The sequence below is a fragment of the Miscanthus floridulus genome, chromosome 19 (assembly GCF_019320115.1).
Source record: "Miscanthus floridulus cultivar M001 chromosome 19, ASM1932011v1, whole genome shotgun sequence".
Lineage (NCBI taxonomy): Eukaryota > Viridiplantae > Streptophyta > Magnoliopsida > Poales > Poaceae > Miscanthus > Miscanthus floridulus.
Window position 1 is genome coordinate 102,274,263 of NC_089598.1, and position 14,937 is coordinate 102,289,199.

The window sequence follows — 14,937 nt, forward strand, 5'->3', positions numbered from 1 at the left end:
GTTGGGCAAACTTATCATGTTACTCCGCCACAGACATTGACCCTTGTTTCAGGGCCCTCAACTCCTCCTGTTTCAACTCCACCACTCCTTCTAGGATGTGATATGCCCTAAACTCCTCCCTAAATTTCTGCCAGGTGATAGCAGAAGCATTGTTGGGACGTCTATACTAGTATGACTCCCACCAATCTTGGGCTGCACCCTGAAGCTAGCCAAAAGCATAGAGCACCTTTTCCACATCATGGCACTGTGCTATGTTTAGTTGTTTCTCCACAACACGTAGCCAGTCGACTGCATCCAAAGGATCAGTAGTGTGAGTGAACACCAGACGATGTCCCTTCATAAACTCCTCGCGCTTGTCCCTAACTTACACAGGCAGTGGTCTTCCTACTGGCATGGTTATCCATGTGTTGCATCATTGCTTGCATCAATTGTGCTTGCATTCCCATCAGTTGCTCCATGGTCACCTATGGTGGTGGTGGATCCATGGGGCCACCTCTGCCACGACACCTGCCTCTACCTCTACCTCCTCTGGCGGCCATCTGTTTTCCAAGGTACATAAGTGAAATTTAGAAATTTCCCAAATAAAGATCGCTTGTATAGGAGAAAAAGTAAAAATTGCATAGTTCTGGGCGAGTTCCAACGACACTAGACCGGTAAAACAGGCATATCTCGAGTTCTAGACATCATTTTAAGACATTCTTTACATGGTTGAAAAGCTTAAGAAATTATCTACAACTTTCTTATAGAACACTTTTCAGATTCTGTCATTAAGTTAATAAAAAAATAGAGTGCAACCCAATCTGTTCTGGACTCCAGACAACGCAGCAACCTCAGCTTGTGAGAGTTAGATCTCCCAAACTAGAACTAACAAAAATGTGATTCTAGAGGCATTTGAAAGATACATAAGTCTAGTTATCTCCATAAATTTTTCACAATTTTTTGGACATACGGATAATGAGTTATATGATAAAGAACACAGACTGCTCTAGAAATCGGAAACAGCAGAGACAAAATAAAGCAACCTCAACTAAATTATTCATCAACTCAAACTTATAGTTCTTAACCATGGGATTTGTGGACATGCCCACAATCTCCCAACAATCATGAAAACTCCAAATCAACCAATTTCACAAGCACAAGCCACTAAGCAAATAAAGTCTCACCGGACACACAATGACTTGACTCAACTCACAACTAACATGATTTTTATTACAAAATGGCATCATAACTCTAAGGGGAGGTGTCGATGATGGTAAACTCTAGAGGCTTCTTCTCATAGAGCAGAGGCATTCCGAGCTAAGCTCTCAGGGCATCAATCTCCTTTTGGAAGTGCTTCATGGACCTCTGCACCTCATGTAGCTCTTCTATGAGGTCTTCATTCTCCATTTGCATCACATGAACATGCCTGACTGTTGCATCCAAAGTTGGGTCACAGTTTTGGGGATTTTGAATCACCAAGTCCCATCATTCGGATCATAGCGAGGAAGGAACCTGAAGAGATCCTCCTTCATGGCCTCATAGCGTCGACCATGATAGTGGATGTAGGCCTCCTGAGCTACATCCTCCATACTATCCATCGTTGTAGCCCATCTTGCTATGTGGGAATGGATAGCCTCCACCTTCTGACTATCACCAGCTTCATTCTAAACTGTGATGGATAGATCTATCTTCCAATAAGTGGCCTCCAAGGGGTGTGTATGCTTGGCACAGTAATACTTGATGGTGGCATTGAGGTCTAGGTAGTAGTCTTCTAGCATGTTGAGGAGCATCGAATGGTAGTAGGCCGTGTCTAGAGTATACTTGAAGTGGCACGTGCTGGTCCAACCCGACTCATCCTCCACCTCTGGAGCCGCTGGTGCTGGCACCTTACCGCTTCCTCTGGAAGTGGCTCAGGCGCTGGTGCAGGAGCTAGTGAGGCAACCCACTCCTCTTCATCTTCTTCAGTGATGTCCTCCACGAGCATAGGGTCCTCCTCAAGCACGGGGACCTCCTCGTCATCTGAGATGACCACGACCTCCTCCTATGGCGCCTACGGTGCAAACAGAGCACGCGCTAGGTAGTAGCCTCTAGTGCTGATGCAAGCGGTCTTCTTAGCACGAGGCATCTATAGATTTAGATTGAGATGAATTAGAAGCAATAAATTTTAATAATGGAATAAACTAAAAGAAACATAATAATTTTAGCAAATAACAAGACTAAGGTAGAAAGCATGAATAAGTGAAGCAAAAGATTATTTGCTAAAACGACCATCTCTAACTAGGCTTGCGTCCTATAGTCAACATGGCTTTGATACTAATTTGTCACACCCATTTTAAGGATAAAATAGGATGCATAACTCTTATGTGCGCCTAGATATCAGTCGCACACATAAGTTGACAAATTACAAAGTATCATCACAGTGTTTATTACGACGCGAACAATAATTCATTACAATAATATCAAGTCTATCATGAAAGTGGAATAACTAGATAACTACTCTCCACGAGAGCCTCAATCTCCACAGGGACGTCAACTGGTGAAGTACAAGTCTAGACCATTGTCATCTGTTACCCATCCGGGATTTTTATCTTAATAATGAAAATAAACAAACGTAAGTACATCTCGTACTCAATAAGAATAACATGGGTTTATGAAGCTCAGGAGGCTAACACTAGTTTACTGCGGTTAGCATTTTAATAAGTCAAAGTTTTAGCACTATATTAGCATTTAGATATGCCCAAGCCCTAATTAAACCACATGATCATAAACATGAGTAATAGTCATCATTAGAATTATCATCATTAATAACATCATCATCAAGTGAGCAACTATTCCATCAGTTTTCTAGGTTGCTCGTGTCCGTGAGCATGGCCGATGTACTAGTTTTAATACTCTACAGAGTTTGTACACTTTCACCATGACCCATGATTTACCCTTTCGCCCAAGGTAGCTAGTCTCTTAACCCCCTTCCTAGGGAGGTCGGCAGTGTTCACTATGAAGCCTTTCAAAGGTTTCCCTAACAAATTAGTACCCACTATGTTTCCCTAGCAAGGGATATAGAGCCCCCCTTCCGAATGGCACATTTCACGCAGGCTATGCACATAGGGACAAAGGCAGCACTATACTTAGCTCGGTAGGCCCCGTTTGCAACCTTTTAGGTAACTACTAACAAGCTAGAAAAGGTCCTGCTACTAAGCTAAAGCCAAAGCCATGTGGCACCCCTGGTTGTACTGTATGTCCCAGCTTTTGCCAACAGATAAGTCCTTAGGGAGGGCCAAGAGCAACTTGTACAAAAGCCAATTGCTTTCTCGACCTATCGCTGTTGGTATTTCTTAACGTCACTACTAAGTACGGGGTTTGAATTCATCCTCAGCAATGGCACCAGAAATACCTTATTGATACTTCTTATCAACATAACTAATGTGTAGCCATGCTACTAAGAAATAGCCTTGATAGTTCCTTAATAATTTTAGATATTTATCCCCAAGCGCACGGAGCTATCACTATAGCATTTCACCTGAAAGTATTCAGGGTATCGTTATTTACATTTTCCTAAAGGAAGGCATTTGATTAAGAGTCTAGTATGGATATGAACTTGAATAATAATGCTTGCAAGTACACCAATGCTTATAACAGGGGTAGGTATGAAAGCGGGAACAGGAAATTCCTGTACCGACCGACACCGAACACCAGAATTCCCGACCGAATATCATTTTCTCAGGAAAAAAACGGATTCGGGAAGAAATCCGAGAAAATTCGGCGAATCTGGGATCGAAATCGGTTAGAGTGATTTCCCGACCAAATTAGCGGATCCTGTATTTGGTCCGGAAAACTCCCGTGGGAAATTCCCATTTTTAAGGCGGCAGACGACTCACAGGAGTCGCAATGAGGAAATTAACATTGGCGGCAGCGCCTCACGCCTCGCTACTCGTGTCGGCATCACTTCCAGTTCCCCGTGAGCGATCCTGATCAGTGATTCAGTCATTCAAAAGCGGAGCGGACTGTGGATAGGCGGACATCAAAGGCAGAGCTACAGTCTATGTTGCGCCATCGGGTCCACGTCCGGCCGGCGGCCGCCAATAGCGAGCACCAAGCAGCCGAGCCCGAGCGACCACTGATTCGTTGTGACTCTATGAGCAAGCAAATCTGCAGGTGCAAGCACAACTGTGCAAGGTGCAAGTAGCCGCAAAGTAAGTATAAACTATATGATACGATTTCTAATTTTTTTAATTGCTAATTGCCTAATTTGCAATGATCATCTGTCATCCATGCAAATTTTATTTCTATGACATGGAGACGCGCACTGTTAGCTATTGTTTGCATATGGATTATACATGGTTGCTATTGTTGCATCGAGCTCACTGTTTTAAGTGGTTACATATATCGATGTTCTCGTCTTGTGTTACCGCTTTCCGATCGTAATCGACACGTTCCTATTTGAAATATTCCGTTCCCGATATCTCGTAATATCGGATTCGTTTTCCCATCCGACCTTCCTGTTCCCGTTCCCGACCAAAAAATACAGGAGCAAAAATGGTTAAGACATTTTCCCGACCGTTCCTTACCGTTTTCATCCCTAAACAGGGGTAAGAATGATAATTTCAAGATAGTGGACACACACTTGGCATTCCTCAAAGGATAAAATAGAAAAGAAAGGATAAAAGAATAATCCTAAGTCGAGTAGGCATTGGTCTAGTATAGTCATACAAAGATTAGTTGATAATCATACAAATTACATAATTAGTTTTATGGCTAAATGTGAAGCAGGTTGGGAGGCCAGGAAGTACTGGTCTGCCAGCAACCTCATATGACAATTTAGACTCCTACACCCGAAACGAACGAGGGGGATTATGAAGGATGGACAGGGCTGTCACCACCTGCCACCTACCCCTCAACCGAAGAGAAGGAAATGCATTCACCTATCTCTCCATACCCAAGCACCACGCTTGCGTATACAGAAACTACCCAAATCCCCTCGAGTCCCCGACCCTACGGATCGACAGGTAAAGAACTTGGGCACACCTAACGACATGATGAACCGCCACCTCAACTTAGCTCTAATTCCGATTATATAAGTTATTTGTTTGTTTAAGCATAAAGTTAAGTGTGCTATTCTCATGACACATAAACTCTGCACTAGTTCATATTCAAGATTATACCACAATAACTATACTCTAGTTCATAAGTATGACTATAATAATAAAGTGAAGACATGACTTTGGAAGAACCCATATTGATATTCATACCAAGAATCTCTTCTTCCAAGGTGGCTTGGCCTTGCTCTAATACAACTAAAAGGTAAAACTAAAGAGACTAGAGAGTGAGGTGTTGCTCAATGTGGTGTGTGTTGAGAGGGGGGGGTTGCCCCTCCATACATGGCTCTAAGGCGTTGCTCTAGCTATTCTTGGCGCGAAGCCCCGGGCTGCACCGCCTTGGCATGGAGTCATGCCACCACCTATCGAAGGAGAGACTAAGGCATGCTAGTAGGGGGGCGGCTGCCCCCTAGGACTGACCGCCCCTTGACTATGCTGCCTCGCCACCATCTTTGCGTGGCAGGCCATGGGCTGGTCATGGATCACTGCTCCATGGGTTTTTGCCCAATTTGAATTAAGTTGATGATCGTCTCCCTTGTTCCTTTGCGCAAATCAGCGTCGGAAAGCGCCTTTTGGTGATTTATTCCATGTATTTGTGTTTGTGACCTGCAAAATAATGTTCTCCAAATACATGTGGAACTTGGTTAATAGTAAATGCATATGTGATTAAGATTACTAATTTCTCCTCTTTTTGTGACTTATTTGGCGGTCGAATTTGATCGATAGAGACCGCCAACAAGCTCCCCCAAGCTTAACCTTTGTTTATCCCGAGCAAATAGCTAAGTTATTGGTTGTTGATCAGTAGCTGCTACAATAACGAATATAATTCACAAGTGCTATGCCTATAACAAAGTATTCTTCCTCAATTTAGATAAGTTTGGCATTCTATCCACCCTTTTAACTTAATCCCTATGGGGCTTATTGTTTTTCCAAGTCTTAGGCGGTTACAAGATAGAGCGGATTTAACAAAATTACCAGTCATTCATTCTTTGATCAACCTTCTATCCGGAGGTTTTATGAATTTTGCAAAATAAAATGTAAGTTCCTCAAATGATTCACTTGATCGCTCAATGTGTATGATCCTCACCCGAGGCATTTGATTGTTTTGCCTTCTTTTCATCCTATCTCTAAAAAACTTTGAGTGGAGTTTTAGGTAGGTATGAATGAGAGGCATACTTACATCACATATATTGCTAAGTCAAAAACTGGATCCAAGGAGATGCAAGTCATACACTTTGATCAAAAAGTGTGAGTGTGTGGAATATTTTGTAACCCTAGTATTTTTTATACTTTTTTGATCATGACTTTCTCTCTTTTGAATAATTGCCTTAGAAGTATGGGCTATCTCTCTTTTTTCAATACTTTAGAACCTTCTTGTATTTCATTCTTTTTTTCTTCTGTTCTTTTGCTATTTTGAGAGTTTCACATGTCTCTCTCTTTTTTTAGTATAGTCCCATACTCTTTTTGGCACATGAAAACTTTGGAGAGAAGGACTCATGAATGGAGTTTTTATTTTAGGTGGACAAAAAACATGTTTTTGCGTAACTCTCAGTGTAAGAGTCAGCATTTATTTATGGGTGTACGTGAATCTTAATCATGGGTGCATGACTAGAATCTCTACAAGGGTCAAAACAATTTGACAAAACTCAATGTAAATATAAGTAGCACATGACTAAGGTTTTAAATTTGAATCATGTCATATGGCCATGGTAGGAATTCATAATCATTGAGGAACTTTTGATTTTAGCATTTTTAAAAGAAAACTCCGGATGTCAAGTTTCTCTTAGAACAAAGTCATAGCATATCCTATTTACCATATCATAACTTGTAACAACTTAGAAAAGGATCATGCTTTTGCAACCCATAAGTTTCAAGTTTTAGGATGAGACATTTTTAGCCAACAAACTTAAATCTTGGAGAATACTAAGTTACAGCCTAGGCACAGATGAATTATAGATAGATCAACTATTCATTATTTCAACAAAGGAAAAACTAAACATTCTTAAGTCACATATGAGAGTGGAAATTATCATTTTTAGTCATATCTCATCATTTTTAAGATAATAAAATAACTAAAAGAAATATAAGATACAAGTTACCTCTGTGGGAGTCCTCTCTCAAGCTAGCTCCTGACTTATGATCCGTGGTTCAGCAAGGAACGCTGCTAGCCAGTGGACGCTGTGGCCTGATTTGTGATTCATGGCCTCCTTTTGAGCGTGCTAGGAGGACCCCCAAGCTTGTCTTATGGTGCAATCAAGATAACAAGACAACCATACTTGGGGTTGAAAGTTTTTATTATTATCATCATCATTATATTTATTATTATTATTATTTTAATCAAGGTTTACCAAACAAGTTTTCATCTCAGTTATTATCTCAAAGACTTACCCTCATGAAGTTGATAAATTCCTACAAGGGTCAGTCCATATGATCAACCAAACTCTACACTAGCAATTTTGGTTCAATGATCAAACTAGACGCCATGTCTAATGTGATTAAGGCAGGCTTATTAACCTAAGCACCATGCTTAATTTAAAAGATGTATGACCAACCCCCAAACCGAAACATACCAGTGTAGAGAAAGGAAGCATAACAAGATAAACAAGATTCATCCAATGGAGGCGAAGACATTGAATGGTGAATAAGAGAACCAAAGAATATTTTTTAATTATCATTATAGTTTTATTATCATAAATACGAAGGATAACTACCGATTTACCTCTGGCAAGGACTCACCAATTTAAAGTCCAATGAGCAGGACTCTTCTCCTTTAATTTTTTGCTTAATGGAGGTACATCCGTGTTTAGAGAAGTAGATGCGGATGTTGATGCTTGTACCTGCCATACCTGTTTGATCCCTTTATGTGGTTATTTCTTGGGCCAGTTTGTTTTAACATGTTTATGCATTTTAAACCCATTGAATGGGCATCTCATTGTTTGCACTTGAATATGAAAGCTAACATGCCCTGATCCCATGTGTAAGACTGCATTTGTAGTGTTAAGAAATGGTCTCCCTAAGAGGAGGGGTACTTCCTCATTGCGGCCCATGTCTAGAATGACGAAGTCCGTGGGGATGTACGTGTCTCGAATTTTCACCAAGATGTCCATGGCTAATCTGTTTGGATTTCGTAAAGTTTGATCTGCCATCTATAGTAAAAAATGTGCAGTGGACAAAGGTCCACCTAGTGTTTTATCATATGTTACCTTGGACATGATGTTGATGCTTGCGCCAAGGTCGTAGAAGGCGTTGTGGAAGACATGCAGGCCAATTGAGCATGTAATTGTCGGGTGGCCAGGACCTTCTTTCTTGGCAATGAATGGTGGATCTACAAAATAAATGTGGTTTTCCCGACATAGATGCTTATTGAACCTTGTTGAGACCATTTTAACAGATTCAAGAGAAGTTTCAGGTTGTCCCGGAATCTTTCTTGAATCAGAAACAGGTATAGTGGCAGCAAGTTGAGCTATTTGAGTTTCAATCATTTTATTAGAGCTCATTTGGTTATTCATAGAAGAAGTCAAACCTTTAATTTTAGTATTTATGTTTTCAAGCATTTTGTTATTATACATTAACTTTTTATTGATATTTTTATTAATTTTAGCTTGGCTTAATACCAAGCCTTTGAAAGAAGGTTGATTCAAATTGTAATTGGAATTATAGTTTGAATTACCTTGCGGGCGGAATTGGTTGTTCCACCCGTTATTACCTGGTTGGCGAAACCTGTTGTTGATGAAAGCAGCTTTTTTGCGGGTTTTGGGGCAATTGTTCCCTGAATGGCCAACATTCCCACAAACTTCACACGTCATGTGTGAGTCCATGGCCTAGACGGTGCCCACTATGGTGTCTTTTTTTTGGGCCCGTTCCTCCAGTCTTTTCATTAATAAATCTATTTTTGTGGAAAGTATGTCCGTCTCCTTCATGGTATGCATTCCTTTTTGTATTTTCCTTTCCTCCCCCTAGCTTTGATTTGCCACCATTTTATTGATGAGAGCCGTAACTCCACCAATGGTGAGGGAAAGGAAAGCACCTCCAGCAACTACGTCGATGTGGCCCCTAGACATGATTGTTAATCCATCATAAAAATATTGAAGCACTAAACAATTTTCAATCCCGTGGTGCGGGCATGCTTGAATGTAGTCCTGCAGCCTTTCCCATGCCTCGGGAATGGATTCTGTGGTGATCTATTGGAAGTTCAAAATTCGTCCCCTCAGGGCATTGGTTTTGCCCATGGGGAAGAACTTGGTGAGGAACATCACGGAATATTTGTCCCATGTCTTGACAGCTTCCTTTTCCTTATAGAACCACTGCTTTGCCTTTCCTAAAAGGAAAAAGGGAAACAAGCAGAGCCTTACGCTCTTTGGTGGGACGTCCTTGATGACGATCGTGTCGCACAACTCGAGGAAGTGTTGGAGATGCGTGTTCGCATCCTCGCTTGGCAAACCATGGAATTGGTTCACCTGCACCATCGTGATGAGGCCGGTACGGAGCTCGAAGTTCCCATCCCCAATGTTAACAGCGGGCCCAATGGGCACGTTGGCAACACTGGGGGTGTAGTAGTCGTGGAGGGTCTTGGCCATGATTGGAGCAGTGGATGGTGCGGAGTTGACTGGCTCGTCTGTCGGAGGAGTTACAGAAGAAGAAGCGACATGAGACCGTCGTTTCTTCCTTAGGAGTGCCTCTAGATTTTCAATGTAGTTGTTCGACATGTCATAACCGGTCTTACACTATCCTTGTTTTCACCCATAACAGGAGAAAACAAGCAAAGTTATCCTGCATAAACAATGGCTACCTTACATGCATATTATCATGAACATGTCCTACTAGATTCTTTAATCAATATGCCTTCCCCGGCAACGGCGCTAGAAATGCTTGTTGGTATTTCTTAACGTCACTACTAAGTACGGTGTTTGAATCCATCCTCAGCAATGGCGCCAGAAATACCTTGTTGGTACTTCTTAGCAACATAACTAATGTGTAGTCATGCTACTAAGAAATAGCCTTGATAGTTCCTTAACAATTTTAGATATTTATCCGCAAGCGCACAGAGCTATCATTGTAGCAATTCACCCAGAAGTATTCATGGTATCGTTATTTATATTTTCCCAAAGGAAGGCATTTGATTAAGAGGCTAGTATGGATATGAACTTGAATAATAATGCTTGCAAGTACACCAATGCTTATAACAGGGGTAAGAATGATAATTTCAAGATAGTGGACATACACTTGGCATTCCTCAAAGGATAAATAGAAAAGAAATGATAAAAGAATAATCCTAAGTCGAGCAAGCATTGGTCTAGTATAGTCATACAAAGATTAGTTGATAATCATACAAATTACATAATTAGTTTTACGGCTAAGTGTGAAGCAGGTCGGGAAGCCACCGAGTACTGGTCTGCCAGCAACCTCATATGACAATTTAGACTCCTACACCCTAAACGAACGTGGGGGATTACGATGGATGGACAGGGCTGTCACCACCTGCCACCTACCCCTCAACCGGAGAGAAGGAAATGCATTCACCCGTCTCTCTATACCCAAGCACTAGACTTGCGTATACAAAAACTACCCAAATCCCCTCGAGTCCCCGACCCTACGGATCGATAGGTAAAGAAGTTGGGCACACCTGACGGCACGATGAACCGCCACCTCAACTTAGCTCTAATTTCGATTATATAAGTTATATGATTGTTTAAGCATAAAGTTAAGTGCGCGCCAGCAGTGGGGCGGTCGCCCTCTAGGATCGGCCGCCCCTTGATCGCGCTGCCTCGCCACCACCTTTGTGTGGTAGGCCATGGGCTGGTCGTAGATCACTGCTCCGTGGTTTTTTTCCCAATTTGAATTGAGTCGATGGGCATCTCCCTTGTTCCTTTCCGCAAATCAGCGTCGGAAAGCTCCTTTTTGTGCTTTATTCCATGTATTTATGTTTGTGACCTGCAAAATAATGTTCTCCAAATACATGTGGAACTTGGTTAATAGTAAATGCATATGTGATTAAGATTACTAATTTCTCCTCTTTTTGTGACTTATTTGGCGATCGGATTTGATCGATAGAGACCGCCAATAATCGTTCAGTTGCTAAGAGCAAGTTTTACCATTTGTTCCATAGAACCATTAATCATCAGTTCAGATCATGTATAGTTAATTTGAGCGCTAGCAGCTACCCATATGCAGGTATAACCCATCGGTAATCAAGGTACAAGGTAACAATAACTAGGAGATCCTTATGTGTATCAAATTAGACACATGCACATGACAAAATAATTAAATGGTGAATTGTACAAGGAGATCCCATGTTATACTTGCCTTGCTCAAAGTTTCCCTGCTGGTCCTGGTCGTCAAAGTAGTACTCTTGATCACCCGCGAATTGCTCACCAGTCTATGGCCTTGTTCGGCTGGTCTATAAGCCGCTTGTGCTGATTTGTACGGCTGATTTGTTGGGAGAGAAAAATATTGTACCATGGCTGATAAGCCGACTTATATGAGCAACTGAACAGGGCGTATACTCGACCATCACATCAACATACAAGCATCCACGAGCAATCATGCATAGCATACAAAGACTATAGATTAGAATAGTACCCCAACAGAGATAAAACAAGATAAAAGGTTTATAAAACAAATATACATCTCGCTAAGAACACACAGACACGAAGATGACGAAAATCGAAGCTAAAACGTGAAAGTTATGAGTTAAACAAGATTTCCTATAGTAGTTTAATAGATTAATTCTAACCACGAATTTTAAAAGTGGAAAACATGATTAAAAGTACCATAAACATGTAGATTACGTAACTACGAACCTAACGCAACTTGAACAGATCAAATCGGATCTAAAACGGGTGAAATATGGTGAAAATGGCTCTGGATGGCAAAACCGTAAATAACGCGAACTATTTTGTAATAAAATAAATCAAAATTTGGTTTTTTAATCCGGCTGAGGACTACGGTGGCAATTACAAAGAAACTGAGGGTCTCTTTATCAATTTCGCCACGCGAAGGGTAATGGATGAATATGATCCATTGGATCCGATCTGGACGGACCAGATTAGAACGGAGAGAGAGAGAGATGAGCACCGGCCGAAACAGGGCTCGGCGGCGGCACAACCATGGCCGGCGGTGAGACTTTGCCGGCGCGCACGAAATAGGTCCCTACGGGCCACGATTTGACGAACCGAGAGCACTGGGAGATAGCGGTGATGAAGGCGACCTCACCCCAGTGTTTAACGTGGTCGGAGCAAAGCTCAGTTGGCGCGCGCTGAGACCGGCTGTAGTGGCCACGATTCGACCCGCGAAATGCACGGGAAGCAAGAGGAGGAAATAGGGATCTCACCACGCAAAAAACGAAGGCAAAGACGAGTCGAAGATGGCGAACGGCTTGAAATGGCGGACGGAGCCTCCCTGCGAAGTTCAGCGAGGGTTAACGGGGTCCAGAGCTCGGTAGAGATCAAAGGGTAGGGGCTAGACAGATCCTTCACCTTGTAACGATGAGCGGCAAGGGATCGGAGATGGCGCAGGGGCTCCCAATGACGGGCGCGGACGTCAGTGGTTGCGAGCTAGGGTTATAGGCGGCGCTGCGTGCTCGTTGGATGGGAAAAGAGAGTGCAGGGGGGGGGCTTAAGTAGAGCGCCCAGGCGCACGTGCGGGAGGCCAACGACACTGAGAAGCTCGGGCATGGGGCGGCATGATAAGCTACGGCGACGTTTGGATAAGGGAGAAATCCTCCCGTCTTCAGCGGGAGGTTGGGGACGGCGTGAGGTAGAAGGAACCGCCGACAGGTGGACCCCGCGCGTCAGCGAGACAGAGGGAGGAAGAGTGGGAGAGATGGGCCGTGGGTGCGCGCAGCGCCAAAGAGCGGTCAGAACGGTCCGACGCCGGATGGATGGGCCACCAGGCCGAAATGAAGAAGGGAGGGAAAGATGAATTCCTTTGCCATTTTATTTTCAGAAATGATTTTCCAAATCCATTTTCAAAAGAATCTGACCAATCATCACAAAAATAAATATGCGGCAGCATGAATGCATCAACGTCTATCTAGCCTTATATTTGATTTTAATTTCATAAAAATTATTATTTCCCTAAGTTTGAATGCTCACAAAATGCATAAATAAATCAATTTGACCTATTTTGAAATGATGCAAATTTTAGGGTGTTACATTATTTATTAGTAAACACTGCAGGGTGAGTTGCCTGATGGACTCATGATTGCCGTCAAAAGGTTGAATGAACATGCAGCAGTATATGATTTCAGCAATGAATTTCTAGTCGCGAGGCTTGAGCATATCAATCTAGTTAGGCTGTTGGCGTGGTGCATCCATGGGAAAGAAAGAATTCTGGTGTATGAGCTCTTGCACAAAGGTGGCCTGCACCAATTCAGTCTTTGGTACGTTTTCCTATAACCATAGTTGTTCTTCAAAACATACTTCACTTGATTCCTTTCCTTGTCTATAAAACCATTCTGATCAAATGAAAGACTTGAACAACTCCAATTTTAGTTCATTCCTTCTTGTCTCAAGCTGATCTGAATTTATTGTCATATGATTCAGAATAGCTTAAAATTGTAAACAAAAGGATTCTAAATATGCTTGTTGCCTTAACATTTTGCAGACAAAGCAAAGGGGCCATTGCTAGACTGGTCTAAGCGACTTAATATAATTAAAGGGTTAGCAGAGGGACTTGTTTACTTGCACAAGCACTCCATGTTTTGCATTGTCCATAGGGACCTGAAACCAGAAAATGTGCTCTTGGATCATGACATGAACCCAAAGATTTCGGATTTTGGATCAGCTGTAACTCTGAATTCAGATGCATCAGAAGGGCATACAAGTAGGGTTGTGGGAACTTGGTAAGCAATTCACAACATCGATTGTAACAGGACTATGCGCAAAACAATTGTGTTCTTGTGCACTGATGCCACTCTCCTGATTGTTTATTCAGTGGTTACAAAGCTCCAGAGTATGCATCTCGAGGCATTTATTCAGTCAAGACTGATGTTTTTAGCTTCGGGGTGTTGGCTTTAGCGGTCATCAGTGGGCGAAATATCATACTGGAGCATCAAGGAGACACTGTTGGTAACCTCGTAAGAGATGTGAGTGATTAGACTTTTGAAAATGTTGAATATTTGCTTAGTTTCGTCCTTCTATGTATTTATGTCAACACTTTGACATACATATGTGAACTTGGATTTACACTACTAAAATCTTTGCTGACAGCTAAACATATATTTCAGGCATGGCAGTTGTGGCATGATGGAAGGCTACATGAGCTTGTAGATCCAATATTAAAGTGATGGATTTGAACTTGCTGAGGTAACGCAGTACGCTCAGGTGGCACTACTCTGCACTCAGGAAGATCCAGCAGATCGCCCCACTATGTCAGACGTTACTGCACTCCTAAACTTTGAAAGCATAAGCCTATTGCCCGATCCTAAGCAGCCGCCTGAGCTGATTAATGGTGGTGCTACTGGCGACAAATTATCGACGTATGTTAATCAGTCAAGTAGAACCATAAACATAACCATCACAAGCTCAGCTCCAGTATCAACTAGGGTCTGCATCATTGTGGAGACAGAGACTTGAAATGTTCAAAATGATGTAAAAACAGAGAATCCATAATGTTTCTTTTTGTGTAAATGTTTTGTTTTGAACGAAATCTTTGTGTAAATAATGTTATTTATTACTTTGAGAATATTACAGTATTTTGTTTGAGGTTTGTTACAGTGCTTGGAGGAACCACCGGTTCTTAAGATATTTTTTGCAGCCGTGTGATTAAAAAAGAATTGATTATGTGTAATTATGGGTAGTCTTGTCTTTTTACCATGGACACTAATTTTGATTGATATCTTCCTCCTCGCGTCATGCTGTCACAT

At 42.0% G+C, this 14,937-nt stretch overlaps 2 pseudogenes; one reads left to right on the top strand and one right to left on the bottom strand.

Annotated features, from left to right (window-relative positions):
* The window catches only part of LOC136529862 (cysteine-rich receptor-like protein kinase 10), a 34,749-nt pseudogene extending 20,102 nt beyond the window's left edge, over positions 1-14,647 (top strand).
* On the bottom strand, positions 1,297-9,649 carry LOC136528622 (uncharacterized; annotated as a pseudogene).
* Positions 14,648-14,937: the final 290 nt, after the last annotated feature.